General features: G+C 43.5%; 1 protein-coding gene across 2 annotated transcripts in view; it reads right to left on the bottom strand.

Moving 5' to 3' along the window:
- Window positions 1-26838, bottom strand: part of MCC (MCC regulator of WNT signaling pathway) — a 396253-nt gene that overhangs the window by 108581 nt on the left and 260834 nt on the right. The gene's annotated exons all lie outside the window — the stretch shown is intronic.

Genomic DNA, 26838 nt, shown 5'->3' with positions numbered 1-26838 from the left:
CCATGCTGCTACGTGTACAGACAGACCATGGGGCCGAGGATTAAGAAAAACTGGGAGAGCTCATTTTTTTTTTTCAGATGGTCTCCCCTTAAAGTTGGTCCTTTATTTCCCTGCCAGCTCATCTTTCCTCATTGTCCCCCAGAGAGACTAGATTGCCCAGATGCTGCTTCTGGGCTAGCAGGCTGACTCGCAGGAACAGAACCAGAACTCTGATAAATGATGCTAGGAAAAGACACACCAAGAATCCCTCCAGATCTCTTTCTCCAGCCAACTCCCTCAGGTTATCTGGAGCTACAAGGAATGTTCTTGAACACATTAACAAGGGGTACCTTGCACCTCCAGGATCTCAACGTGCTCAACTTCCGAGCCTAAACCCTGAGCTTCAGCAGCACCAAAGCTACGCCATGTGCCTTTTGTGGCTTTTTCAGGCCAATGGGTGGAGCTCAACACCCAGGTCCCAGAGCAGCACCCTTCAACCTTCTTTGCCCTCTGAGTCACTGCTTCTCATCTGTCTTCACTGTCAGCTCCAGGGGGAGTGCAGACTATTCCCTAGCCAAATTCCACACTACATTTGGGGGAGTGACTAGAATCAGAACAGACCCTCCCTCTCGATATGTTTTTAGTAGCTTCTGCCAAGAGGGGTTAAAATAAGGAGTGACCAAATAAACGTGATCTTTAAAGATGGACATGGTATGACGGTCCACAGTTCAACTTTGAAGATTTTAATTGCAGGTTTAGAAAATGCTTTTCTGCAACCGCATGTGGGCTGGTAGGCTTGTTGGGGTGCGATGGGGAGGAGGAGATACAGGGCAGGGTCTGGGCTTTCAAAGCAGTTGTTTATGTTAGACTATAACAGCAGTGACTATGAGTTCGCTTAATTGCATCAGGGCTGCAACCAACAGATCAACAGCCGATCTGAAATCAGGAATGCCTGAAATTTAAAAACGGAAATGTCAGGCAATTTGGCAGTGTTTGCCTTTTCATGTAGGGCTATGACTGCTCGGAAAAGGTCACTTTGGGTTTCAGATACAAGGTTTTGTGTGATGAAGTCTCAGCACAAATACCACAGTGTTCCCACTGTACGATCTTTTTGAGGCCATTCTGCTTCCAGGGAGGGACACAAATTCACTCCCTCCTTAGACGGCTGGGTACCCGCCTCTGCCTCCGAACTGTCCATCTGCAGATTCTCCTTCAGCGTCAGATGTTGTGGTCTGTTGGACTTTATGTCAAGTCTTGTGAGAGGCTTTACCACCTCTCCTCTGGCAAGAAGGATAAAATACATACAGAGATGAAATGTTCCTTAAGAAATATAGGAGTAGAAACTAAGATCCCAACTCTAAGCCCAGATATGCTTCCTCTCTCCTAAATCTCCTTCCTACTTCTGGGGGGAAGGACTACCTGAAGGACTTGGGGGAGAATTAGGAAGGCAAAGCTGACGGAGGAAGCTATAAACTTCATGCTAACATCATAAACTGGGCCAGATGAGGGGACACATAGAGTAGTACATGACAGAGAGGGTCTAGGATGGATCATCCCTACCAGGGAGAGGACCCCGCTTGGAACGGATAACACCTTTGGGTCTTCCAGATTGCCAGGAAGATGCATAGGATGTGCATTTGGGGCAAATCTCTTCACTTTCCTGGATGAAAGATGCCTGTCCATAAAATGAGAAAAGACCAGTTGTTCTTCACCTTCCCTGGGTCACAAATCCCTTAAGAATCCATGCAGGTGATGGACCCTTCTCCTAGAGAAGAGTAAAGATTTGGGGGTTTATGCATGTATCCTATCTAGTTATGGTGATGACACATTCTGGAACCATTCCATGAACTCCAAATTAAGAAACCACAGAGGCCACATAAGTTTTGTAGATTCTCTTGTGGGTCATAATCATAGTTGTTTGAGTGGGAAAAGGGCCCTGGGTACTTGACATCTCCCATTCCCCATTTGCAGGTAGGACCTGAAACCCAGAGATTGACTTGCTCACTCAGGGTCCCATGGGTAGCTCAGCACTAGCACCAAGGCCACCACTGCCCTTTCCCCACTGTATGATGTTGTGACAGTAATTCTCAATTTTGTATGAAGTTTTTACTTAAAATATTTCCCTCTGGTTGCAGAATAAAAATGTAACAGAAAACTAAATCAGAAAGAGAGCATCCTAACATTTTAGTGGTGGCCTCTGGATGGTTTCAAATTTCTGGGGGGACATTTTGAGTAAATTTTTTAAAAAGTATTTCGTTCAGGGGCGCCTGGGTGGCTCAGTTGGTTGGGCGACTGCCTTCGGCTCAGGTCAAGATCCCGGAGTCCCGGGATCGAGTCCCACGTCAGGCTCCCTGCTCGGCAGGGAGTCTGCTTCTCCCTCTGACCCTCCCCCCTCTCATGTGCTCTCTCTCTCTCATTCTCTCTGTCTCAAATAAATAAATAAAATCTTAAAAAAAAAAATATTTCGTTCAATATATTTTTAAGTGGTTTTTTTTTTTAAGAGGCTCTGTATTAAAGAAACAAAAGAGTTGTGACTCTATTTTCTGTATATGTAGGGCTGTAGCATAAAAACTGTAAAGGGTTCTTTCCCTTCCTTGCTGCATGCATCTTTTTCCCCGTCTACCAGCTCTTCTGATAGAAGATAAAACTTTAAAGAAAGGGGGGAGGGTAGAATATACACATATTCCCGAATGTTGCTGACAGTTACTCAGCAGAAACTAACATCAGAGGGCGGGAGGTAGAGCGGGCAAAGCAGGCGAGTCACAGGACGTGTTGCTTGGGAGGGGGCTGACGACACCCCCTTACTCCCTGAGGACTGAGCACGAGGTGCGCTAAGTTCTCACCACAAGAAGTTCCCCCCATTAAGAATCCAGTAATCAAGGTAGCTTGACACCCCTTCTTTGTGGGCTTCCTCCCCCTCATTCTGGCAGACCTGCTGGTAGCCCTGGGAAGTCAAAGGCTGGGGAGTGTGAGAGCAATGCTCCAACTATTAGGACACAACCTGGGCCCTGTCAAGGCAAGTACTAAACACGAAGAAGGATAGGGGTCTCTGGGGGAAATTTTTAAGAGGAGTAACAGGGGGCTTAAATCCTGGAAAGACAACTTTACCAAAGCAACCGAAACTGTTAAATACATATAATAGGAAAATTATATGTATACCCTTTTTGGGGCTCTCTTTATTTTCTGGTTTTGGAAATGGCCTCTAATTTGAGTCAGAGCTTCAGACATATGACCCATAAAGAACCATTAAAAGAAGATGTTTCACTGACCAAAGAGAACAAATATATACGATGTTTGGAGTCTGTGCCAGCATCCTTTCTAACTCTTTTTTTTTTTTTTTTAAGATTTTATTTATTTATTTGACAGAGAGAGAGAGCACAAGCAGGGGGAGCATCAGGCAGAGGGAGAGAGAGAAGCAGGCTCCCCACTGAGCAGGGAGCCCCATGCGGGGCTCGATCCCAGGACCCCGGCCGGGATCATGACCTGAGCCGAAGGCAGACGTTTAACTGACTGAGCCACCCAGTCTCCCCTCCAACTCATTTTTCTCTCCTGCTCCACAACAAGACCCCAATTTTTAGCTGGTCATATTATTGCTGCTCAGCTAAGTCATCTCAGTTCCTAGCTCTCCCTCTGCAGGTGGAGGTGGGTGTAGTCATGTGACCAAGTTCTGGCCAATGAGATGTAAGCAGAAATATTATGGGAGATTTCTAGAAAAAATCTGAGAGAAGCCATACCCTTTTTCTCTTCCTCCATGCTTGCTGCTTGGTACATTAAAGTGATGGAAGGAACTCAAGCAGCCACCCTCCTTCATAATGATGAAGACCACACTCTAAGGAGCCCAAAGTTGCCTGAGCCCCTAGCAAGTCTGTAGAGGCACCCCTACCAGCTTTGGACCGCTGACTCCAGACTTGTGGAAGAGAATAGCCAGCAACAGACCTCTACCGTGTAGGCCCCTCTTCTGTTGAGGGACTCTGGCAAATGAAGTTGATCTAATCCTAACTTGTAAAGAATCAGCTAAGCCTGGTTTCAAATCTCATTTATGCCGCTTGTGGGTGACTTGTCTTTAGATAGCTTATTTAATCACTCTGTTATGAGGCTGCCCCAGAGAAGAGCGAGACCGCATCAATAACTCGCCTGGTGTCTGGAACCAGGGAAGCACTCAACAAATGCACTCATCCTCTTTTCCAGTCAAGTTTTAAGTCAACAGGTTACAAGTCAACAGCCTTCTCAGACTAAGCCCCATCAGAGGCAGTGAGTGTGACGTTGGGCCAAGTGAGCAAGCCAGTCCTGTCTCAGAGCAGCTTCTTTCCTGGTGGGTATCGGCACGGGCGTCAGAGACCAGGGCTGCTCTGTCTGATTCTGCTGAAGTCCTGAGGTTTATCTGAAGTTGCGGACCGCCAAGGCTCTTCAATCTCTGTGAAATTTTTACCCAGGGTCTAAGCAAGGTTGGGATGGGACTGTGACATTTCCCAAACAAATGTGGGTCTAGTGCATGAAGGATATAAATCCATACTTACCTCATCGTTCTGGAGATACGAGGCCCTAAGTCCCCAGGCTGCTTGGAGACCTGCCTCACATTCATTTTACAGTGTATATCCAAATGAAACTAAACCACCTGGAAATTTGACTGCAAGGTAACTGTCAAAACGGTCGTTATTTTTGGATGAAACCCTACTCACTAACAGTTCACTGTTCATCTGGCTGTCGGAACAGGCTCGCTTAGCCTCGGACAGATAAGATGTTCAGCCGCCAGGGGCCTGGGTGAGAAGCCAGCAGGGCCTTTGTGATGGCCTCTCCTGGTGGTTCCTCCTGGGCTATGTGGATAGATGTTTCTCCTAGTACACCTTGGCCATGAGACAAAGGGCTTCACACTTTTTTTTTTTTTTAAGGTTTTATTTATTTGACAGAGAGAGAGACAGCGAGAGAGACAGCGAGAGAGGGAACACAAGCAGGGGGAGTGGGAGAGGGAGAAGCAGGCTTCCCGCCGAGCAGGGAGCCCGATGCAGGGCTCAATCCCATCATGACCTGAGCCGAAGGCAGACACTTAACTGACTGAGCCACCCAGGCGCCCCGGCTTCACACTTAAGACGCCTTTTAAGCCAGCAGCCCAGTGACTCAAATGAGTCTCCCAGACATCACTGTGTATTTCCGTTTATAAGGCACTTCTCCACCTTGCTACTACTGACAACAACAACAAACACAGGCCCACATGGTCCCATCTACACGGCACTCTCCCTTCATCAGCCCATTGGACCGTCCCCATTGCAGCCCAGCTCTGGGGCCCACACTGTCCCATCTACACGGCACTCTCCCTTCATCATTAGCCCATTGGACCATCCCCATCGCAGCCCAGCTCTGGGGCCCACACTGTCCCATCTACACGGCACTCTCCCTTCATCAGCCCACTGGACCGTCCCCATCGCAGCCCAGCTCTGGGGCCTACAGGATAGCTAGGCTTCCCCATCTGCAGAGGGACAAGTACTTTACCCCAAGACCACGGTTGGTGAAGGGGATCTAGGGCCTGAATCTAGGCTGCCAAATTCTAAGTCCACCATTTTAACTCATCTTTCTGGGACTTTGGTCTATTCTTTAATAGTACTGTCTTCAAAGGGCCAAAGGCTTCCACAGCCACACTTAGGGGAATGAATTCATTCCCAGAATCTCCATCCAGAGACAGGCACCATGCAGACGAATGGTGTGATGGCAGAGCCGGCCCTCCCCACGCTGGCGGCAGGTAAGCTCATCCAGGGCAAACTGTGCTTGTTCTCTTTCTTTCTTACGTGCTCTGGCTACTTAAGGTGTTCCTACCAGTCATTCACTGACAGGGTACCTCTACTTCCTTCGCACTACGTGATGATGGGAATTACCATTCTGTCCTGAGCCACCTGAGCCACCTGCCTTCCAAGTACAAGATACACCCAGTTTCTGCTTAGGTTTGAGTGATGACAATGGGTAGTGCCAACTTATTTCACCGAGGGAACGGTTTTCTTCATTAAAGAGCAAGAAACAAGCACAACTAAACCTTACTGAACACACACATTCTTGACAGGTTCTGCACTGTTTTCTATATATTACCAAACTGAATCAGCTGCAGAGTCCTGCAGAAGAAAGGCAGTGCAAACCCCAATGCCAGCCTCTAGGAATATTTTGAGAATTCCAGACAACTCAGTAGTAACAACAGAAGTCACAATATTAATAGCTACCATCTGCTGAATGTTTAATGGGAACTGGTGCTTGGGCTAAGTGAATTTCATGCAGTATCTCATTTAATCCTCACCACAATGCTCTGAGACGGCTATTCCTACCTCCTTCTGACAAGCGAAGAAACCCAGGCATAGAGCGGGGCAGGAAATCAGCCAGGGGAGAGAACTGATAAAACATAGAAGAGCTGCTAATGCACAGACACTCAGGGTTCTAAGCTCTGCTATGTGCCTTGCTGGCACTTCCAACTCATTACATCACTGTTCTCCCTTTCTTGTGGGATGCATAGGTATGTGCATGTATGTGGGAGGGTGGATGTGAGGTAAGAGATCAAATGTATGCACTGGCAGGGGCAGGGACATGGGGAGAAGCAGGGTCAGGATCTCCATGGATGGGAGGAGCAGGGGGAGGTGGTAGGGGAAGCCCTCTGGCAGCATGATGACACTTGGGGCTGGTAGTCAGCTCAGCTCTGAGTCTGGGGGAAATCTCTTTAACTTCCTATGCTTTGCCATCCTCCTGAGAAGGGTTTGTACCTGATGGTCTCTAAGATCCTTCTGGTTTTAAACCTATAAGCATGTATTCCTGGCACATTTACCTCCCCAGGCCCCACCCTGAGGTCTGTATTTGGGGCTTTGCGTACTTTATTTATTTGCCCACTAGTCCCAGAAAGTATCTGCTAAAGCTCACCATATAAGGAAACTTCACTCTACATAGAATTGATCAGCAAAGATCTTTCTCCTAGAAAATGAAAGAGCACTCAGAATCACACATAATCTTCCCACTGGCGAGGGAAATTGAGAATATCTAGTCTAATTCCCTCACTGTAAAGAAATGAAACAGACCTAGAGAAACAAGGCTCATCAAATCCAGATTTCCTCATTCCCCGTCCTGAGGCTTCCCACTCTCCCATATGACAATCCAGGAGCTCCTGGGTAGTGAATAAGTGTGTGTATCCCAGTCCTGTCCTTGGAAAGAGCAGGAGACATCTGCACACCAGAAAGCAGCCTCATTCAGCTTCCACTCCAAGACTCCCCACATCCCGGATGCTCTAATTCAGATACACAAAGAACAAAATCCCTGGCAAAAGGGTAATGTTCCCTTCCAAATGGACATAGTTAGGCCTGTTCAGTGGCTTCCAGGACTGGAACATTCCTATTTATTGCCAGAACTCCAGCTAGGGGCACCTGCTGTGTAGTAACTTCAAGAAAGGTTGCTCATGGCCTTGAAACTTAAAACTCATTAAATATCATCTGCAAGATTGCTCACTGCAAGCAAATCACTTTTTGCTGACTTACATCAACTCAAAAAGCATCAGCCTTTCGTCTTTGATTTTACCTGATAATTTCATTGAGAGATCAGTGGCCCAAGTTACTCTTTAAACGTCTGTGGAAATTCAGTTGTTGAAAACAGCATTGAAGCCCTCTTCAACATGGTAGCACAAAATTATCATTCATACAAGAAAAACCGACCCCATCCAAGGGTGCTTGACACAGGTGATGGTGCCAAACCACAAAGCAGGGCCCAGGTACAAACCATGAAGGCAGCCACACCTAAAGCCACGCTTTCTCTGCCTCAAGTAAATGGTCAGGGAGATGGCACTCAAAAAGGGGAGGTGCCCAAGATTGGCTATCCCAGCTTCGACGAAGATCTTCAATCCCACCCCATCCATGAACATATGCTCCTGTAAGAATAAATCCTATCATAATTTTTACTGGGAATATTAGTTAGCATTTGGGTGCTTACTATGTGCTAGTTGCTATGTTAAGCATGTAACATGCACTTTCTCCATCATTCTTCCCAGAGCCTTATGAAGTATGCACTGTTGTTAACCCCAATTTAAAGAGGTCAAAATTGAGCCTTAGAAGTTCAGCATCTTGTCAAACTAGGAAGTGGCAGAGCCAGAATGAAAGCCCAGGTCTGTCTAATTCCAGAGCCCCGTTCATAACCGCCATGCCTCATGCTTTGCAACTGTCATAGCACTTCTGAGATCCTCCCAGATCCTCCATGAAACTGTTGAGAGGATAAGGTCTGAGACAGAAGGTTCTTTTTTAAAAGGGGAGAGCAGAATTGCAAAATTAGCATGGGGAAAAAGACATTAGTTCTTTAAAACTTCCAACATTGAGAAATAGCAGACTACCTTGCTGATATCAGACACAGGAAGTTCTCAGAGAAAAATTAATCTCCAGCTATTTCCACACCCTACCAGGTGAAGAAGAAAATGTGTAGGTGAAAAGCTAAATAAACAGCACATGGGAGGAAAGGTTAATTTAACTCATCTTCAAAAATAAAAAATCAAGCTCTCTTCTCTTTCCCATTATCATGGTGTGTGCAATTGATTGTTCCTCACCATGTCTTCTCATGACTTCCAGGATCCAGCGATTCCTGGCCAAGAAACAAAAGCAGAATCGCCCCATCCCCCAGTGGATTTGGACAAAAACTGGTGATAAAATCAGGTACAGCCCCAGGAGGAGACACTGGAAAAGAACCAAGCCCGGTCTACAAGGAATCACAATGACATGGCGGGCGTATGCACGCCCTATCAAGTTCACATGAGATGGCGCACATGGTCATGCTCTATCAAGCTCACTCGCTCACACCTTATCACTCTGTAAATATCACGACCACTTGAGCAACTGGACATGTTTTACTCGAAAAATGATTTTTCTGTTTCTGTGCTTCCATACTAGTAGGTTGGTTCAGTAATATGTGAGACCGTTGGTTGGAAAAAAATGATAAATTAAAAAAAAAATCTTCAAGCTTTTATTTTTTAATTTATTATACAAATATAGTGCAATGGTTGCCAGTAAAAGTAAGTTGTTTAGTATTTTTTGCTAACAAATTCTTACTTTTTGTAGTGTTATTTTCAAGGGAAACCAAAATTACATGCACATACAGGAATTTTTGGAAAGAAACACAGACAAAAAAAGACACTGCAATAAACTGGTAGCACCCACTTAAATTTCAAAGGCGTGTTGCATCCTAACGACACACCATGAAAGAGATGAAGGTGTAACAATTAAATCCCACTAATCAGAGGACATGAATATTTCAGCGTGCACTAAATACCGATGTGGTCCCTGAGGCAAAAACTCCCACACAGAACTATATGAACAGGAGTAAGAGTTCCCTGATAAGGCCTGCATTGTTCATAAATTTTTATATTTATCTAATTTAGCAGGTACTGAATTCCCCATTCTAGGGAAACCAAGTACCTTTAATGGTGAAACAGTCAATAAACTCTGCAGATCAGCAAAGGACAAGGTATGTTTACAGCAACAGTTGGATTGCTTTGGAAGGACCCTGTTTTTTTACTGGATCAAAGACAGTGTTTTTTTCTTAGGGGAAAAAACTGAAGATTTAGATATGAGTGTTTGTGTGGATACATATAGAGAGACCTACTTATACACATATGCATGTATTAACACACACATATACACGTGTGAAATTTGTAAGTATACCAGACTCAAGGCACATGCTTTCAGATTTGTCATTAAAGCACAGGAGACAGCTAAGATGTTGACCACTGAAATATTGAAGACAGTCATTTTTAAATGCATCCCCAACTATTAAAATTACTTTAATATGCAGTACATTTAAAGATAATCCCTTTCAAATGTTTGATGCCATAAACAAATTCTCATTTCAGTGAAGGCATAGGCAGGAGAAGGCAGGAACTTCTCCCCCCTCACCATGGACTGCTGACTGATGGGCCATTTTACACTCACTGGTACATCTAATCCTAAGCAACAGGAGAGAGCAGGAGACACACATTTCAAATCTGCTCAAATGTTCTCGCCCATCAGGGGTCCTGCTGATTGTTCAGAGAACAGTGCATTCAGCTAAAGAGAAAAGGTCTGAATCTCCTCTCCTTTCCAAATCGCCTAACCCAGCCCATACTAGCCCCAACCAGGATTACCTTGTTCCCTGAAAAGGAAGAAAACGGGAGAGGGAGAAGAGGGAGAGAAAAAAATGGCAAAAAAATGTTTTGTGATTAAAGACATAGGTTTCACACAAAATAAAACAAATCAAACCCCAGACCTGAGTACCAGGTTCAGCCTTGGGTAAACTGTTAAAATTTTCCAAACCTCAGTTTACTCACCCTGTAAAATGGGAGCCATACCCAACCATAGAGAGCTGTAAAGATTAAATGAACACACTACATGTAAATCACTTAACCACAGTGCTGCCTGGCAGAATGTGAGTCACAATGACCATCATCATCTTAATTATCATGATCATCATGTCACACGTTGAGCTTGCTAAAAAGTTTTAAGATAAAATTGAGCCTTTGCAAACAGTGATGGTAACTATTGTGTCTTCTTGTTTTTACAAACCCTGATTAAGCAATCAGAATGACTCATCACACTGAGGCCTACAGCACATTAATCACAGTAATGTATCCTCAGTCTTTAAGCTTGTGCCACTGAATCCACGGCTCCCACGCAAACATGCAAGACCTCAACAGCCTAGAAACTGGACTAGCCTCACGCCCAGTGTGTTCCCTGCTCCCCGACATCCTGACTCCTCATATCACAAGGTAAGAGATGATCAAGAACCAAGTGGGACATATATAGTGACCCCAAAATTAATTTTCATAAAAACGTATCTGAATGGAAAGAAGACACAAGCCACTGTGAACCAGGGATGTGCATAAAGATCTGTTCATGATGGTAAAAAAAAGATTATTGAATAAATTGCAGGATACGTGTAATAATACACTATGTTGTCAACAAAATAGAGAAATGTATATAATAATTAACCTGGCAATCATGATTTCACATATGTATGCTCATTCCCGCAGGTCATTCAGATTGCTTTCCACCTGTCCCCAACAGCCCTCTGGAACAAGTTTTCCCTCCCCCCTCCCTCATACCCACCTTTTACTCCTCTTTATTTTTCATAACACTTATTACTACCTGACAATATATCATATAGGTTTTTTTGCTGACCCATTTCCCTCACGAGACTATGAGTTCCCAGAAGGCACACAAGTCAAGACACCGGGGATACAGTCGAAACACAAGATGAACCAAGCCTGCCACGTGATGGTTGAGACAGTATTTATTAAATGGATAAATTGAGAAAATTTTAAAAATTCGGATAAAAGAATTTACATTATCCTTAACCCCACCACCTAGAGATCGTATCACTCGCAAATATCTGTCAGACATTTTTCTACAAGTAAATATACTTAAAATAGCTTATGCAAAACAGTATGTTTAATATAGTACTCTCTCTTATACTTCAAACTCTCCAGGTAATTCACCATATTATTAACATCCCCCTCCACGTCATCAAATCTCTAGAACAATCCTCCATCCCTCAGTGCTCCCTCCAGCATGTCAATGTTCCTTTTGATAAGTACTACCTAGGACCAAGCACAGCACTCCAGACGAATTCTGGCCAGCACACTTCCTATGAGCCAGAGACCATGCTAGTTGCCTTACATGGGTTTCACTGAATTCTCACCTGACAAGATAGGAGCTATTATTACTTCATTTTGCAGATAACAATCAGGGGCACAGTTTTTCTAGTACTTGAAACCCAACTCCCAAGCTGACCTATCCCGTTTACCATTACCGCACGCCACCAACTGTGGGTATCAGGGTTGCACATTCTCAGATCCCACGATCTGACGCGGGCCAAGGGAAAGAATCGGAGGAGTCGAGACCGCAGAGTTGGATGGCGCCCAGCACCAGATGGTTTCTAGCACTGCTGCACAAACTGGAAAAGCCACTGGCACCAGAAGGGAGTTTCGGTGAGCTCCCCTGTACTCGCTTTGACCGTGCCCAGCTCTGGAGAGAAGGAGCTACAGTGCAGGTGAAGGGCAGGGCCAAACGAACCCATAACGACCCCCGTGCATACAAGTGAGCCCTTCACCCCCCCCCCCGAGCGGGTGTGCACCCCACCCCATCTGCCAGTGCTCGCCTGGCCAGGGTCTGGTGAGTGCTGCACAATCCCTTGCCAAATCACAAAGATGTCAGAACTGCAGCTGAAAGCTAGGACACAAGCAAGTGAGCCACAGACTAGAATCAAACACTGTGGTTTGAGTCCAGCTTGACAGCATTCCTGCTCCTTTCCTATAAGGAGCCCTTGTCCTTCAAACGCACCCTGCCCTCCTGCTTTGCCTCTAGAAACCATAACACAATAGGAATTCCAACAGGTACATCACAGCTCAGCATTATTTTAATCAACAAAGCCTTCCTTTTTCCCCCTCTACCTACAAAGACCATATTTCATCACATACGCCTCGACGATTTTCTCTCTTACAGGTTTATTCCCCTTTCCTGGCCCCTCCGTTTCCGGACTAACTCTGAAGTGAATAAAGTATAGCAGGGATGGTGCAGACCTCATATTCCACAGGCAGGGAGCTAAGGGCAACACGAGACCTCCTGAAGCAGTGCTCATCTCTGCCCTTCTGCTGTCCTGGGGCTTCTGTAACAACCTGAGAGCCAAGCAGCAAAAAGGATAAAGAGGAGGCCATACCGGAGGGCTGATGAAAGAAATGTGCCTCTGGGCACAGACACTATGAGTTGTCTCTGACTTTTTCCGAATGAAAGGAGACCCCAGGGAAGAAGGCACGGTCCCCCAGCCTGTAAGGCATGGCTCGCAATAAACACAAGCATGCTTCTGGACTTAGCTGAATGATGGAGACAGAGACGAACTATCTGGTTGCCCAGGAGGTGGAGAGGCTTTAGCACAGGGCCTCCTGGAAGGTGTTCTTTCATCATGTATTTTGGGTAGGGCATCACTTTCGTCCCATCACACAGGTTCACTTGCAAACCAAATTCCTCCTGCGCTTATGAGAGAGGGGGAACCCATTTTCCCAAACCCAAGAAGTTGGCCTGATCATTAGTTCAAACATGCCCATACCCAAACAGGAGGCTATCTAACTTTTGACTTTCTTAGCCCGTCTAACCCCTCCCCAATACCCTTTGCCCTCCTAACTCCTTGCAGACAGAGCACTAGAATGCCAACAAAAATTCCTTAAAGCTGCCTTATTTTGTTTCCTGAGAGCAGAAAGGCAGTGAACAGAAAAAGTATTAAAGATTCCTAGGCTGTTTAAGAATGAAACATTTCCAACCTAGACTAAAATGTCAAAGGAAAGCCTAAATCTAACAGTGACCAGAAATACTGCAGTTTCAACAATACAAAACCCCAAATTTACCCAAACTATTAAAGCTTAGCTTCACTGCTAAAGTTGACACTGTCGGTCACTAGGCATAGGACTAAACACAGGGGGTGGGGAAAAAAGGTGAGCAAGATTTTGCCTGATATTCAGATGCAATCTCCTTAGAGGCCTAGAGTGCATGGCCCTGTGTACTCCAAATTCTGAAATGCTAATTATAAAACTGTGTTGGTGTTATTATACTTCAAATGTAAACACCATTCCGAGATGGATAAACAGGAGTACGAATCAAAAGACGCTGTGAGATCATCTTCCCTTTGATCTCAATCCGGGGCATCCTTTTATAAAAAATAACTGAGCTTAGTTCTGGGCTCCTAGAAAAATATCACAAATGTGAAATGGGATTATTTGGCTCTGAGGCAAGAAGGATGAAGGCAAATTAGCACTAGCTGACAGGCATATGATCAGCTCTTCCATGGAGAGTCACCAGCGTGTACAGCCCGAGATAATGAGTTTACATTTCGGCATGAGGATTCCGGTTTGCTCCCAAAGTCTCTCCTGACACTGAAGCTTGTTATGTCTTGGAAGGTACCACAGTGGCTGTGGAATTCTAATCCCATCAACCCTTTCAAGACAGGGGAGAGCCTCTTCTCTCCGGGCTAATGTGGGTGCAGTCCTGCCTGGGAGTTTAGTCTACAACCTCTTGAAATTCATTCCAGTCTGATGATTCTCTCCTTTTACACCAACAGATGAGCTGGGGCAAAAAAGGTGAGTCAACACACAGAGTGATTATGGAGGACGTTTCTTTTCATGTGGCAAAGAAACACAGAGGTTATTTCAAGGGAAGCACAGGTCCCTCAAAGTAAGCTTTTTGGGGTTTGTTTTCTGGGTTTAAAAAAAAAAACCCAGCGATAGCGAGTGCTAACGGGAGCAGTATTTACAGGAGCCTCTAGAGGTTCCCTGCTGTACTTTGGTCTGAGAATTAGGGCACTGACAAACCCACAGGGGTGAGAGCTACCCACAAGATGCCTGTGTTGGAACTGGATATTTAAAGTGATCGATATGTCGAGGAAAAGCTCCCCCTCTCCCAAAAGAACAGGGTGAAAACGGTACAGAGAACTCCCCGCTTAAATCGCAATGGAAGAGATCTAACCTCCCTTTCTATCTTTAAAGCAATCTCTCCTGGGGCAGTGGCGCCTAACGTATGGCATCAGTTTGCCCTTTCAATTCGCATCTTAAAAAAACTAAAATTATTCAGAAATTGCCTCCTGTCTCGGAATTTTTTTTTTTTTAATTACAAAGTTAACCCGCCTCATTCCAGATTTTACATTCTTTTGTGCAATAGATTTATGTTCACAAAGAAAAAGTGGGAACATTTCAAATCATTTCCTGGGGACTCACAGAGCTGGAGAGTGTCCTTGTAAAGCAACAAGGTTAGGCTGACTTTTCTTTAGTCATTTCACATACCCAGTGTGCATTAAGCCTCGGACAAGCCCCAGCAAGCCAATCTGGAGTTTATATGGAGTGTAGTACATGCTCACTTCAACACGGCAGCTGGGGAGCCATAAGGAATTGAGAACTTAAAATGTGGAGTGTTAGAATTTTGCTGAATATGTGTTCTTTTTTCCTAATAAATTCCAGATGTTAAGAGTAGCTTCATACCCATTCAGACCAGTGCTTTACATGATCTGTTCTTTGAAAACTTCTGAAAAACATACTCACATTTCTTTCTCCCACTGCATTTTAGGGACAAAAACACAGTTATTCGTGTATTTTAAGAAAAAAACTTGTAAAAAAGGTTAGCCATGCCCCATAAGTTAAGTGATTTCCACAGAAATACATTAATAGTGTACACAGAACGATAAATCTATGCTAGGAAAGATGATAATATAAAGCAGACCTCGCCTATGGCGAGTTCAAATTCCAGAATATATCATATGCACAAAACTCTTGTGGTTTCTGGAATTCCAAATCTCCAAGTTTGAATAGGGCGCAGGCCCCAGCAACCCAAGCTTCTCCGCTGTGTCTGTAGTTTTTTATGAAGTCCTCTTAGTCGAGGGGGTGGGGAAGAAGAGGGCAAACGACTGGAGCTGGAGAGGGGAGAGCGAGGCAGGGACCAAAGACTTGGCAATGCTAATTCCACGCACTGCATTTTACCCCTTAAAGTCTATAAGGCAAAGACCCCTTGAATTTGGGCTAGACTAGTAACAATAACTTAGGCGGGCTTCAGCCCCCATAATACCCACCAGCATTCCTGTAAGCCTCTAATAGAAGCAATCAATCCAGGTAGAGATTGCATTGGCTAAGAAAATAGACAAGGCCAGGTCCCTTGTGCCCCCTGTCCCCCCAATCCCCTGCCCCAGAGCATCCTGAGTCCTCCCCGCAGAGAAATTTTGGAATTGTCACCATCCCACATGCCTGCTGGAGAAGGACACTGATTTGCTTTGCTTTTGCGGTTTTGTAGATAAGAAGGGAAGGGGGAAAAGGGGGAAGGAATTCAATCCAAAGGATAGGGGAAAGGAGAAATAAAATGGACATGCCATATACATGGAGGCAGCCATTAATTCTGAAGGAAGCCAAGAAACCCAGAAGGAGAAAGAAAAATAAGGAAAGAATCATGATGAGAATTAGCATTATAGGTTTAAAAAAAAAAAAGTGGGCCCTTTGGGACAAACAAAACAAAACGAGAACCAAGTTCACAAATGCAGAGAACAGACTGGCGGTCGCCAGAGAGAGGGGAGAGAGTGGGGGAGGGGACAGCGGGTGCAATGGCCACGTGGAGGGAGTCAAAAGGTACAGACTTCCAGTCATAAAACAGATTAAGTCCCGGGGAGGTAATGCACAGCATGGTGACTATAGTTAACAAAACCGTAGGGCGTATTTGAAAGTTGCTAAGAAAGGAGATCCTAAAAGTTCTCATAACAAGAAAAAAAAAAACCTCTGTAATTATGTGTGATCGTGGATGTTAAATTAGACATGGTGTTGATCATTTTTACAATACATACAAATACTAAATCATCACGTTACACACCTGAAACTAACATAAATAAGGTTGTCTATCAATTATACCTCCACTTTTTTTTTCAAAAAATGTGCCGTTTGAAAGACTTCTGGCAGGATCCCGCCTGCGGCTAAATGTGTCGAAGTCTTCATCTCGCATCATCTCCTTTATCGCCAACCCCCCACCCCCCAGCCAAGCACACCCAGGGGCAGTCATACTTAGATAGTTGGGTGGAGTTGAGTTGTGGACTAAGAAACAGCTTGAGTTTGTTCTCAAAAAAGAATTGTCTCATTCAGACTTGGCCAAACTGCTCAGGTGCAGAGCCAAGGGGGTTAATGTTCAAGTTCAGATATTCTGTGGTCACATTCTGGCCACGCGGAGACACAAGGGCGGGTTTCTTAAAATGCAATGACTTGCCCTCCTCCCTGTGACAGATCACCTTTTGAACTGCTGTGGGATGACCTAGGAGAAAAACAGAAAGCTCTGCAGCCAGGCACTCCTGTGTGAGTGTAGGGAACAATCAGAGGGCTGTCTGGAAAACAAAATGCCTCATTTCTTTAATAGTAGCTATTCAGGCAGCGAGAGGCAATTCAGGGACCAGTCAGCAAAGTGCACTGCTTGGGAGATAGGCATAAATGATACGTTGCTATCCTCCCCAGCATTCATACATTGTCCAACTTCACTTTGGTTAAATAATGCACTTTCTTCTGGGGATGGCAAGTGCATGATACCTTGGCTATAGCTACCATGATAGAATGAGATGGGTCTACCCCAGATCTCAACTCCAGTGTAAAATGAGGAATTTTTATAAAATGCACAATTTTTTTTTTTTTTGAAAGCACAAGATCACTGACAGGCTGGTCTTCATGGAAAGAAATAATTAATGTGGTATCCACATTATTATTTTTCTTTCTTTCCTTGCAGCAACTACTACTTTTAAACAAGGGCAAATGGAGCCCCAGGATGTACCTGGTCCCATTATTTCTTTCATTTTTTTTTTCTTCTTTTCATCAACATACTTTATTTCTACCCTATGGCAGAAACATCCTTCTCTTGTAGGACTGGGCAATGTGCAATTTTCCCACCTCTCAGGCAGGAAGCCACATTGCTGAAAATTTCTGATGAAACACAACCACATGAATGATGGGAAGCTCACTGCTTTTTGTGTGTGCATGTAACTAAAGTATCTCAGGGCCCAACCTCTGTTTACCCCCACCCACTCCTTGCTTATCTGTTCTGTGAAACCTAATAGTCACCATAGCCACTTCCCACGGATGCTGGGGAGAAAGGAAAATGTTTATATGAAGGTTATAGGTTATAAGCACTATAAAAATGTTATATGATACAGTTCAAGGGGGGGTATTTACTGACTTCTCTATTTAACTTCTCTTACTTGGGTCTTCAAAATTCATCTCTCACACACTTTATGTTGCCTCTGTTTATAGAGTCTGCAAAGAAGTCACGTTATGGACAACAGCCTCTTTGCTAATGGAGTCAGTGGTTACAGTATAAGCAAGCACCTCTGATGTGTTCTGTTCCCACCAAGGAGCCTTAAGAAGGGATCTTAAGGACAAGACTTGAAGTTTGAGGGTCAGGATCCACATATTGCCAAATTACTTGCAATATTGTTATGTTAATAGGAGTCTCCTAAAGTAAAGGATGGGTGTCTGGCCCCCACACTGGGATCTCTGAATTCTGAACGGACACTTCACTGAAGTATTGGGAATGACTGCCCCTAAAGCTCTGGCTTCTAATATGTCAGGTGCTTCTGTGGAGCATTTCTGCTCTGTTGGGGCATTTGGCCATGACCTCAACGAATTACAGAAATTGAGTTCCTGCAAGTTCATTCAGTTATCTGCTTTCACACAAAACATCTTATCACAACTTAGTACATCCCCCAGGAAGTTCCTGAGACAAATTCTTTAAGGCGTAACCACAGCATGGTCCAAGGTAATCTCCTATCAGACAGGGAGCCATTTTCTTAACTCTGGAGACTAAAGGAAGGAGCACAGAAAATAGAGCAGTTTCATCACTAGTGTACCAATCAGTCTGCATTCCTGCCCCAGAATGTATTAAGGTTCTGTCAAGCAGTTAGCTAACAAGGGCAAAAATGCACAGACAAGCAGAAGGTGGAAACCCCCTTAACCCAGAAAATGTAATCAGTGGCTCTATGTCCCCTATCATTTCATAGTGGTTCTTGTGCAGCCTCCAAAAAAAGAAGCAGCCATCGAGAAGGAATTCTCCAGAAACTGTGAGGTCTCAAGGCACACAGCGTTTCAGAGAGATCTGTTTGTCAACCGAGGAGTCGTGGAACTCGGCGGTAATCAGCACTGTTATAGGAAGGCCCACCTAAGGAAGGTTCTCCCTTCCCTGCCTCCAGGATCGATCTACCATCAGTTGAACTTTTGGCCTATAGAAAATAAAATGGAAAGCTATCCAAATGTGGCTGATTGACTTCAGGCACTGTGGGAGCCTTAGAAAGAAAAGAATTATTATCTACGGAAAGGATTCTCTATGAAAACACATAGGAGGGGCGCCTGGGTGGCTCAGTCATTAAGCATCTGCCTTCGACTCAGGTCGTGATCCCAGGGTCTTGGAATCTAGCCCCACGTCAGGCTCTCTGTTCGGCGGGGAGCCTGCTTCTCCCTCTCCCACTCCCCCTGTTTGTGTTCCCTTTCTCTCACTGTATCTCCCTGTCAAATAAAGTCTTAAAAAAAGAAAAAGAAAAAGAAAAAAGAGAGGCTACTTTTCTCCACTCAATGAGTGGAAAACAACAGAGACACATACCAGTGGACAATTCATACCAAATGAACATAATTCAGCTCAAACAATCCAGGTGCCTGACTTAATACTGATGACCAAATTCCACTTAAAAATGAGACAGGATTCAGAGCTGACTGGCACAGTTTCTGCCCATGTGACCACAAAACAACACAGGTAAACATTTCAGGTATCAAAATCACCTCTTTCAGGTAAGGTTTGGAGGTGATTACAGTGTCTTAGCTTCTTCCACAATTCATTTGGATACAGAATAGGCTTCATCTTCCTTTCATTCCATATATGATCACATACTTCCTATAGGTTTAGAACTGAGAAATCTTTACTTCCCATGTACAGAGCTACCTAAGTAATCTTGTTGGAATAAAAAGGATCAGAGGTGGCAAATGCAAGAGTTTGCTCTTTCTCCACACCTTTTAAACATTGACAGAACCCAGAGCAAACCAGGCTACTAGAAAGAAGACCTCACCCATGGCCATCTGTCCATCTTGATGTAAATACTGATGTCCTGGATGTACCATAATTTAACCAACAAACCAGTTACTGGATGTGTGACCAATTTCCTTTGTTGTATAATGCTGCAGTGAAGACATTAGGCAAAATTTGTCCAAAGCCTCTGAATGTGAAATTGCTTCCCTCACAAAAGCTGAGGAAAAGCTATTGCAGTATATACTTCTGTCAGGTGTATCTATTTTGCTTTACTTCCAGCAAATCTAGATGTACCATGTAAAAATTCCTTCTGCCAATACAGTTCCAAAATGACTTTCAGTCTTCATTTCCTTGATTATTTGAGGCTAAGTTTTTTTCATAAGTTTATTAGACATATGCCTTTATTTTTCTAATTGCCTGTTCATGTTCTTTGGCCATTTTGGCAGGATGTTGACTTCTTAGAGTTTAATGTGTATTACAGATATTCATCTTTCACCATACGTATTTGAAATTATTCTTTCCTAGATGACTGTTCACCTTTTAACTTATATAGCATTTTTTGCATGTTTTATATTATTGTCTCCATAAATCTTCTCCTTTGCAGATTTTTTCCCTCTGCTTTTTGTTTAGAAATTCCTTCTCCACTCTAGTCAGATAGTTACCTATATTTTCTTCATTTTTTCTAATATGGTCATTTTTTAAAAATTTATTCCGTATGGAATTTCATTGTATACATAAATTACAAATCCAAGTTTGTTTTTACTTAACAATTGTCCTAGTACTACTAAATAATGAAACCCCTACTGTTCTTATTGCAGCCTTTATGATATAACTAAATCCTTTTATGCTATTTTAAATGATAGTATTTTAATGTCCAATGTTATATTAAAATATCCCCTTTGTTTTTCAAAAATATTTTAGCTATTTATTCTTCAGAGAAAATCACTATGAAGATTTTTTTTTAAATCTCACAGGGCTTGAATCAGAACATTAAGCTTCCACTCTTCCCATCTCCACTCCCAAAGTCAGTGAAGTCATGTGTAAGCCTGAAATGCCACCTAAAAACCTAAAAATATTTTATCAACTGCAGTTTTCTTTGTAGTGGCTCTCCTTAACCTAGACACAAATTCCCTGAGGACAAACACATGCCTGTTTCTTCCCTTAGTGTATTATATTCCCAGCAGCTAGTCCAGTGCATGCACACATATAGTTAATGAATGAAATCAAAGTGGCCCAGAATTTTTTTTTTGTCTTGAGTATCTTATTTGGTTTAGTATCTCTAACCCGAAACAGCTAAAACAGCAGCCTAACTCTGAATGCACTTGTTGTGTGTAAACTGAGCAAAGACGTACAAGGGACTTATAGGCCACAGCACCCAACTCTGACCAATGGCATAACGAATCCAAAGATGGAAACCTCCCTAAATTATTGCAATAGCAACACAAAGGGCAAAAGAAAGAGTAAAACTGGGATATACTAAGATGAACTAAAATCACAGAGTAGGAATTTATGCTTGAGAACTACAGAAACCCTACTAGAGTGGGGTCCCTTTTATATCATTGCCATAGTCGAGTAAAGAGGTCAGCAAACTGCTTTTAAAAAGTTCTAGAGGAAAAAAAAAAAGTCCTAGAGCCAATGCTAAGAAAGATTTAGGACGTTTAAAGAGCAATGGCCCAGGACACGGGTGGGTAGAGAAAGAAGCAACCTGGGTCCAAAAGATGGCCTGACTCAGGGTTCCTAACCCACCTTTGACCCAATGCCTTGTTGAAGGGACTCAACTAAAAAAAATCAACCTGCTGGTGGAGGCTGGAGGAATGATGTGAATTGTGCTCAGCCTACTGGTAAGGATCACATGCGTTATTTAGGATATCCAGGGAGCAACTCGCTTGACTTAATTTACTAGTTTTAGGATCTATTTACAAAGGTACTGTGTAATAATGACAACAACTGAACTAAACAACCATAACACAGAGTGCTCATCTACAAGGGAGCAAATGCTAATAAAGTGACCTATCCATATTTTGCAGCTTTGAAAAAGAATGAGATCTACTGGAGATCTTAGAAAACCATGATATATTAGTAAGTTTTAAATAAGTTAAAATGTGGATGTAAATAGTCAGATTTCTTTCTTTTTTTTTTTTTTAAGATTTTATTTATTTCACAGAGAGAGACAGCAGGAGAGGGAACACGAGCAGGGGGAGTGGGAGAGGGAGAAGCAGGCTTCCCGCGGAGCAGGGAGCCCGATGTGGGGCTTGATCCCAGGACCCTGGGATCATGATCTGAGCCGAAGAGCGTCGCTTAACGACTGAGCCACCCAGGTGCCCCTAGTCAGATCTATTTCTATTAAAATGTTCACCATATTTGTGTATTTTATATGCACATAGATAGGTATTGAAGAATAAACACTGAGTTGTTAACATGCATTAAGGAGGAAGATGGAAATATATGGAGGAAAAGGGACGGAAGTTGGCTTTTTCTTGGGCTACTTCTATGTCATTTGACTTGTTACATAGGGCACACATAGCTTTTGTGCCTTGAAAGGGAAGCCTAATAAATTATTATTCTTGAAAATAAACAGACATGTCAACAAATTTTGAAAAATGGATATTAACGATGCAAATGTAAAATTATCTCAGAATTATCAAATGTAGAACAAACAAAATAATGAACCCCATTAGAACACACTCGAGACAGCCAAGCTTTGATGACTCAAAGCTGGAAAGAGGTACTACAATTAGTTTCCCTTTGATTTCAGGGACTCATTTATTCTGCTTATCTCAAGACAGAGCTAATAGACCAAATGGTTTTGAAAAGTCCTAAATGGTTCTCAACATTTGGGTATATTCCAGGAAGACTGAGTTAATTTAGCTATTCATAGAGTGGCATATTTGACAGGGAAAATGCAAATCAGATTACTATAGTTGGTGTTCAATTAGCCACTCAAACTGCAGGGGAAGCAGTGACAGATAAGTAGAGATGAGGTTATATCCACCATAATTTATTTGACTTGTGAAAGCCTCGTTCAACTTGCTCAGGAAAATATTAAGGAGGTTGTATGAGAGTGCAAATTTGCTGTGGAGTAACTGGGGAATAAATTAAAGATCACCTGACATTCCTTATAATATACTCTAAAATATAGTTAACCCTAAGAAAGAAATAAAATGGTCCCAGTCAACTATCCCGAGAGTACTTTTCATGTTTTCAACCTGGGGGTCTTGACCCATGAATCACTCTAGAAATAAATTTAGGATGTGATTCACATAGGTCTAGATAAAAAAACAAGTTTGAAAACCACTGCCTTAAATACTCCCTTTTTTCCTGCCCCCATCCCTATTCCTACTCCCAACCAGCAAGAGCGAAACACTTTCAAGTCTGTTGGCCATATATGGAGGAAAAGGAGCTGATTTTGCCATTAAAAAAAAAAAAAAAAAAAGTCAAGTTCAAATATCCATTAGAAAATTAAAGAGAGGGGCACCTGGGTGGCTCAGTTGTTAAGCGTCTGCCTTCGGCTCAGGTCATGATCCCAGGGTCCTGGGATCGAGCCCCACGTAGGGCTCCCTGCTCAGCGGGGAGACTGCTTCTCCCTCTCCCACTCCCCCCATTTGTGTTCCCACTCTCGCTGTGTCTCTCTCTGTCAAATAAATACATAAAATCTTCAAAAAAAAAAAAATTAGAGATAATTCTATTTTCTCCACCTCACAACAAAGTGTTTGTTCTAACAGGTTAAGTGCTTTGCGTTTGGATCACTCCCTGAGAAGCAATTCCCAAATTCCCTTTTGTTGTATATTCAAATGCCATGTAAAAATAAGGGGGTTACAACAACAGAGATGTAAGGCTGGGATCAGGCTAGGTTGTGAAGGATTGCAGTAACAGCCCAGCACCAGCAGCAAGAGCTCAGGGACTCTGCCCTGCGTGCAACAGCTAAGAGCTAACTCTCAAATCTGAGAAGTTGCTTCTTGCCGTATGCTGCTGGCGTGTAGAATTCCAGAAGCTACTACTGTCAGCAGAATTCTCAGGGTGAATGACATCTGTTGAAGCTCTACCATGCACCTCACACACAGAAGTTAATTAAACACTGATCTCAAACCCAACAGCCATGGTGACAACTCCCTTGCACCTCAGACTTCTACATCCAGCCACCTATCAGACCTCTGTACCCAGAGGCACACTCAACGCATCCAGAACTCAACCTGTCTTCTTCCCTTGCAAAGCCAACCTGTCCCCCATCACTGTGTTGCCCTGCTGGCCGCTTCAACCCAATGAGCCAAGAGGCGCCAAAAGCCAGGTTCTACATGCCTGTTTCCCTAAGCCAGAGACATGGGCATCCTTTTTTGAATTCTTCCTCCCTACTCTTCACTCTTACCAGGTTGTTGATCTTACCTCGTAAGTCTTTCTGAAAACCGTTTGCTCCTCCCCATGCCGGCTATCATAATTCTAACTCAGGATGCCATTGCTCACCTGGACTGCAGCAACCGTGCTTTACCTGGCTCTCCTGCCTCTGGCCTTCTCTCCCAACTGTTCTCCAAAGCCAGAGCCAACACTCTAAAGGCAATTCTGAGTCCTGTGTATCACTTCTCTTGCTAAAAGATCAATATAAACAGCAACAACATTTCAATGACTTTCCTTTGCCCTTAGGTCGAGTCCAAATTTCTCAATGTGGCCCAAGAACCACACCCTCCCCTCCCCACCCCAAATCTATCTTCTCTGGCCACATTGAACAAATTGCAGTTCTCCAGGTATGTCGCAACCCCTGCCTCCCACCCTGTGCCACTTACCTGCACATCTCACTCGGGTGGTTTCTGAAAGGACTTCTTGAATCCTGGTGGGCACCACTCCCACGTGCCCTTCCTCCCTCCTACCATGGCATCTACCTCAGTACCCAATGGCTCCATTTCTTAGGTCTCCTCCTCTAGATCCCCCTGAGGAGCAGGATTGTGTCTGACTGGTTTATAACACCCAGCACTGTGCCCAGCACACAGCAAATATGGAATGTGTGTATGTTGAAGATTACTCAGTTCCTCTGTATGGGGCAATGGGAATTATGGAAAAGCTAAGCCAGGCATTGGAGGGTCCTCGTGGGACTTGCACAATGACACAGTGTGGACTTTCGGCAGTGGCCGGGGAAGGCATAAAGCCTCCAAGGTGCACAGGGATGGAAAACCCACAGCTAGAGGTTTGTGTGTCTGCCATACAATCGCAAAACAAACATGAGCATTAGAGTCAATTATGTAAGACTGCTTAGGATTATAAACAATGTGAACATTAAATACATTTTACCTTTAAAACAACTTTATATAAAGAAATTACATTTGAAAACCACAATTATACCAGCTGTTAGATTTCTCTGTGGTCCTTTCCATTTTTTAACCTTATATTTTTGGAGTTTGGTTAGCAGCTGTAATAATCATAGCATACATACTTTGCTAATTTAGCGTTATCTTGTATAGGTTTTCCCAAGTGGGTGTATAGTCTTCATATCATATTTTTAATGGCTGAGTAAATGCTATCAAGTACACAATTTTCTTAATCATATTTAGGAAATTTCTAATCTTTACTAATTTAAATAATGTTGTAACATATATAAAACATATATATGTACATTTTTTTTTTCAAATCAGAACAGAGTTAATTTTTTTCTCATTTTAGAGGATTATTTCCTTCCAAAAAGAACCTAAAAAGAATGTCTGCTTGGGACACTGTCCACAAGAACAATATTCAGAACGGTGCCTAGTGTAATTACAGAAAAGGGCACTTGCAGATCAAAACTCGTGTGTGGTACACAAAGAGGAATGAGCAAGAAAGGAAGCTGTGAGTGGTGATGAAGACAAGAGAAAGGAAGAGATGCTGCTCAGGTGGAGGAGAAGACGGAATTCAGACAGGTAAGGCGCAAGTGCAGTATGTTCTGGAAAGACCTGAGAAGAGCAATTCCAGAGATACTCTTGGTTCTCAGTCACTTAACTAAGATGCTACCTTTCTGCTGTCCCTGTTCAGAAAGAGCACATCCCACGGGGGAGTGGACCATCTTGACATCTCAGCGCCCAGCAGCTGTTCTAGCAAGATGGCTAAGTATCCCATTTAAACATGAAAGCTGTGACTGACAGCAGAGGACTCTGAACTTCTTCCAGTAACTGGGGGACTAGGAGGCAAGAAGAAGAAGAGCAAACAAGGGAGAAGTGGCTACCAATACAGAAAATTCATTTATGAGGGACATTATGGGGAGCATATCCAAAGGAATAGTACAATGTCTACCTCATCTGCCCACAGCTGGTGGTCACTCCATAATACTCCGTCCTCACCCCCAAGTCCTGTCCTGGCAGCGACAGCTGAACTTCTGCCAACAGCCCGCTGCCTTCCTCAGTAGGCTTCCTATAATTAAAATTTGATTCAGCACTCATGTAAACATTTCTCACACAACTGTCATCTTCTATCACTCTTGTGCTAACCTCAACAATTTTCCCATTCCACTTCCACTGTCAAAGAATAATAAAATCCTCCTGGATGTCTCATTCTTCATTAACATGCTGTTTTCTTTTCCTCCCACCCTGGTAGCATGGATCCAGCTCTAATGGAAGGCAAAGGGGGTCTCACGTCTCCCTGCAAACACAGAGCTGTGGTCTCAAGTCACTGAAGTCCTGTGTCTGTCCATTCTATTTATTTTATCAAAAAAATCTTATAACAATATTTATACATCCTCTAAGAAGTTGGGTTACTGTTAAGCCTTGAATTTAGCAGAGTTTAAAAATCAGAGCACAAAACGGTCAACAAGTCATACTTTACTGTTAAAAATGCTATATATCTCATGCACCACTCCCCACCCCCATGCCTCTTCTGTGCCTCATTCAATACCCTACAGAGACCCTTTAAGAACAGTCTGTGCTTTCAGCAATAACTGACATCCCTGTAAATCCATGTAATGTTCAGAAAATAAATCCAGTGCTCTCTCTGCCCATAGAGCAACATTAATCTTATGAACAGTAGCACAGAGCACCCTCTCCCTCTCCTCCCCTCCCTCCATCTGCTTTAAGTAGGGCAAGTATTTTACTCATGTTAATTGTTCTGACAGATGAGGATCAACAGTGCTTTAATCCATTTGCAGCCTAGCACTGGGTACATTTGTCTTCTCAAATGCTGTTAGAGGCAAGTACACTGGCTGTTAGGAACACAAGAGCTACCTCGGGGCAATGCTCAGGACACTTAACTGACTGGCTCTAGGATTCCTTACAGAGGGAACCAAAGGGAAATTCTTCCCAAAACTGGTTCAAGGATTTTGGTTACCACTGTGCTTTTGTTCTAAGACTTTAAAAACAGTAGATGCAGGATT

This window comes from Mirounga leonina, unplaced genomic scaffold, assembly GCF_011800145.1.
Source record: "Mirounga leonina isolate KUSES-001 unplaced genomic scaffold, KU_Mleo_1.0 Mir_104, whole genome shotgun sequence".
In the NCBI taxonomy this organism is placed as follows: Eukaryota; Metazoa; Chordata; class Mammalia; order Carnivora; family Phocidae; genus Mirounga; species Mirounga leonina.
The sequence above is the reverse complement of the archived record's forward strand: the minus strand, read 5'-3'. Positions and strand labels throughout refer to the sequence as shown.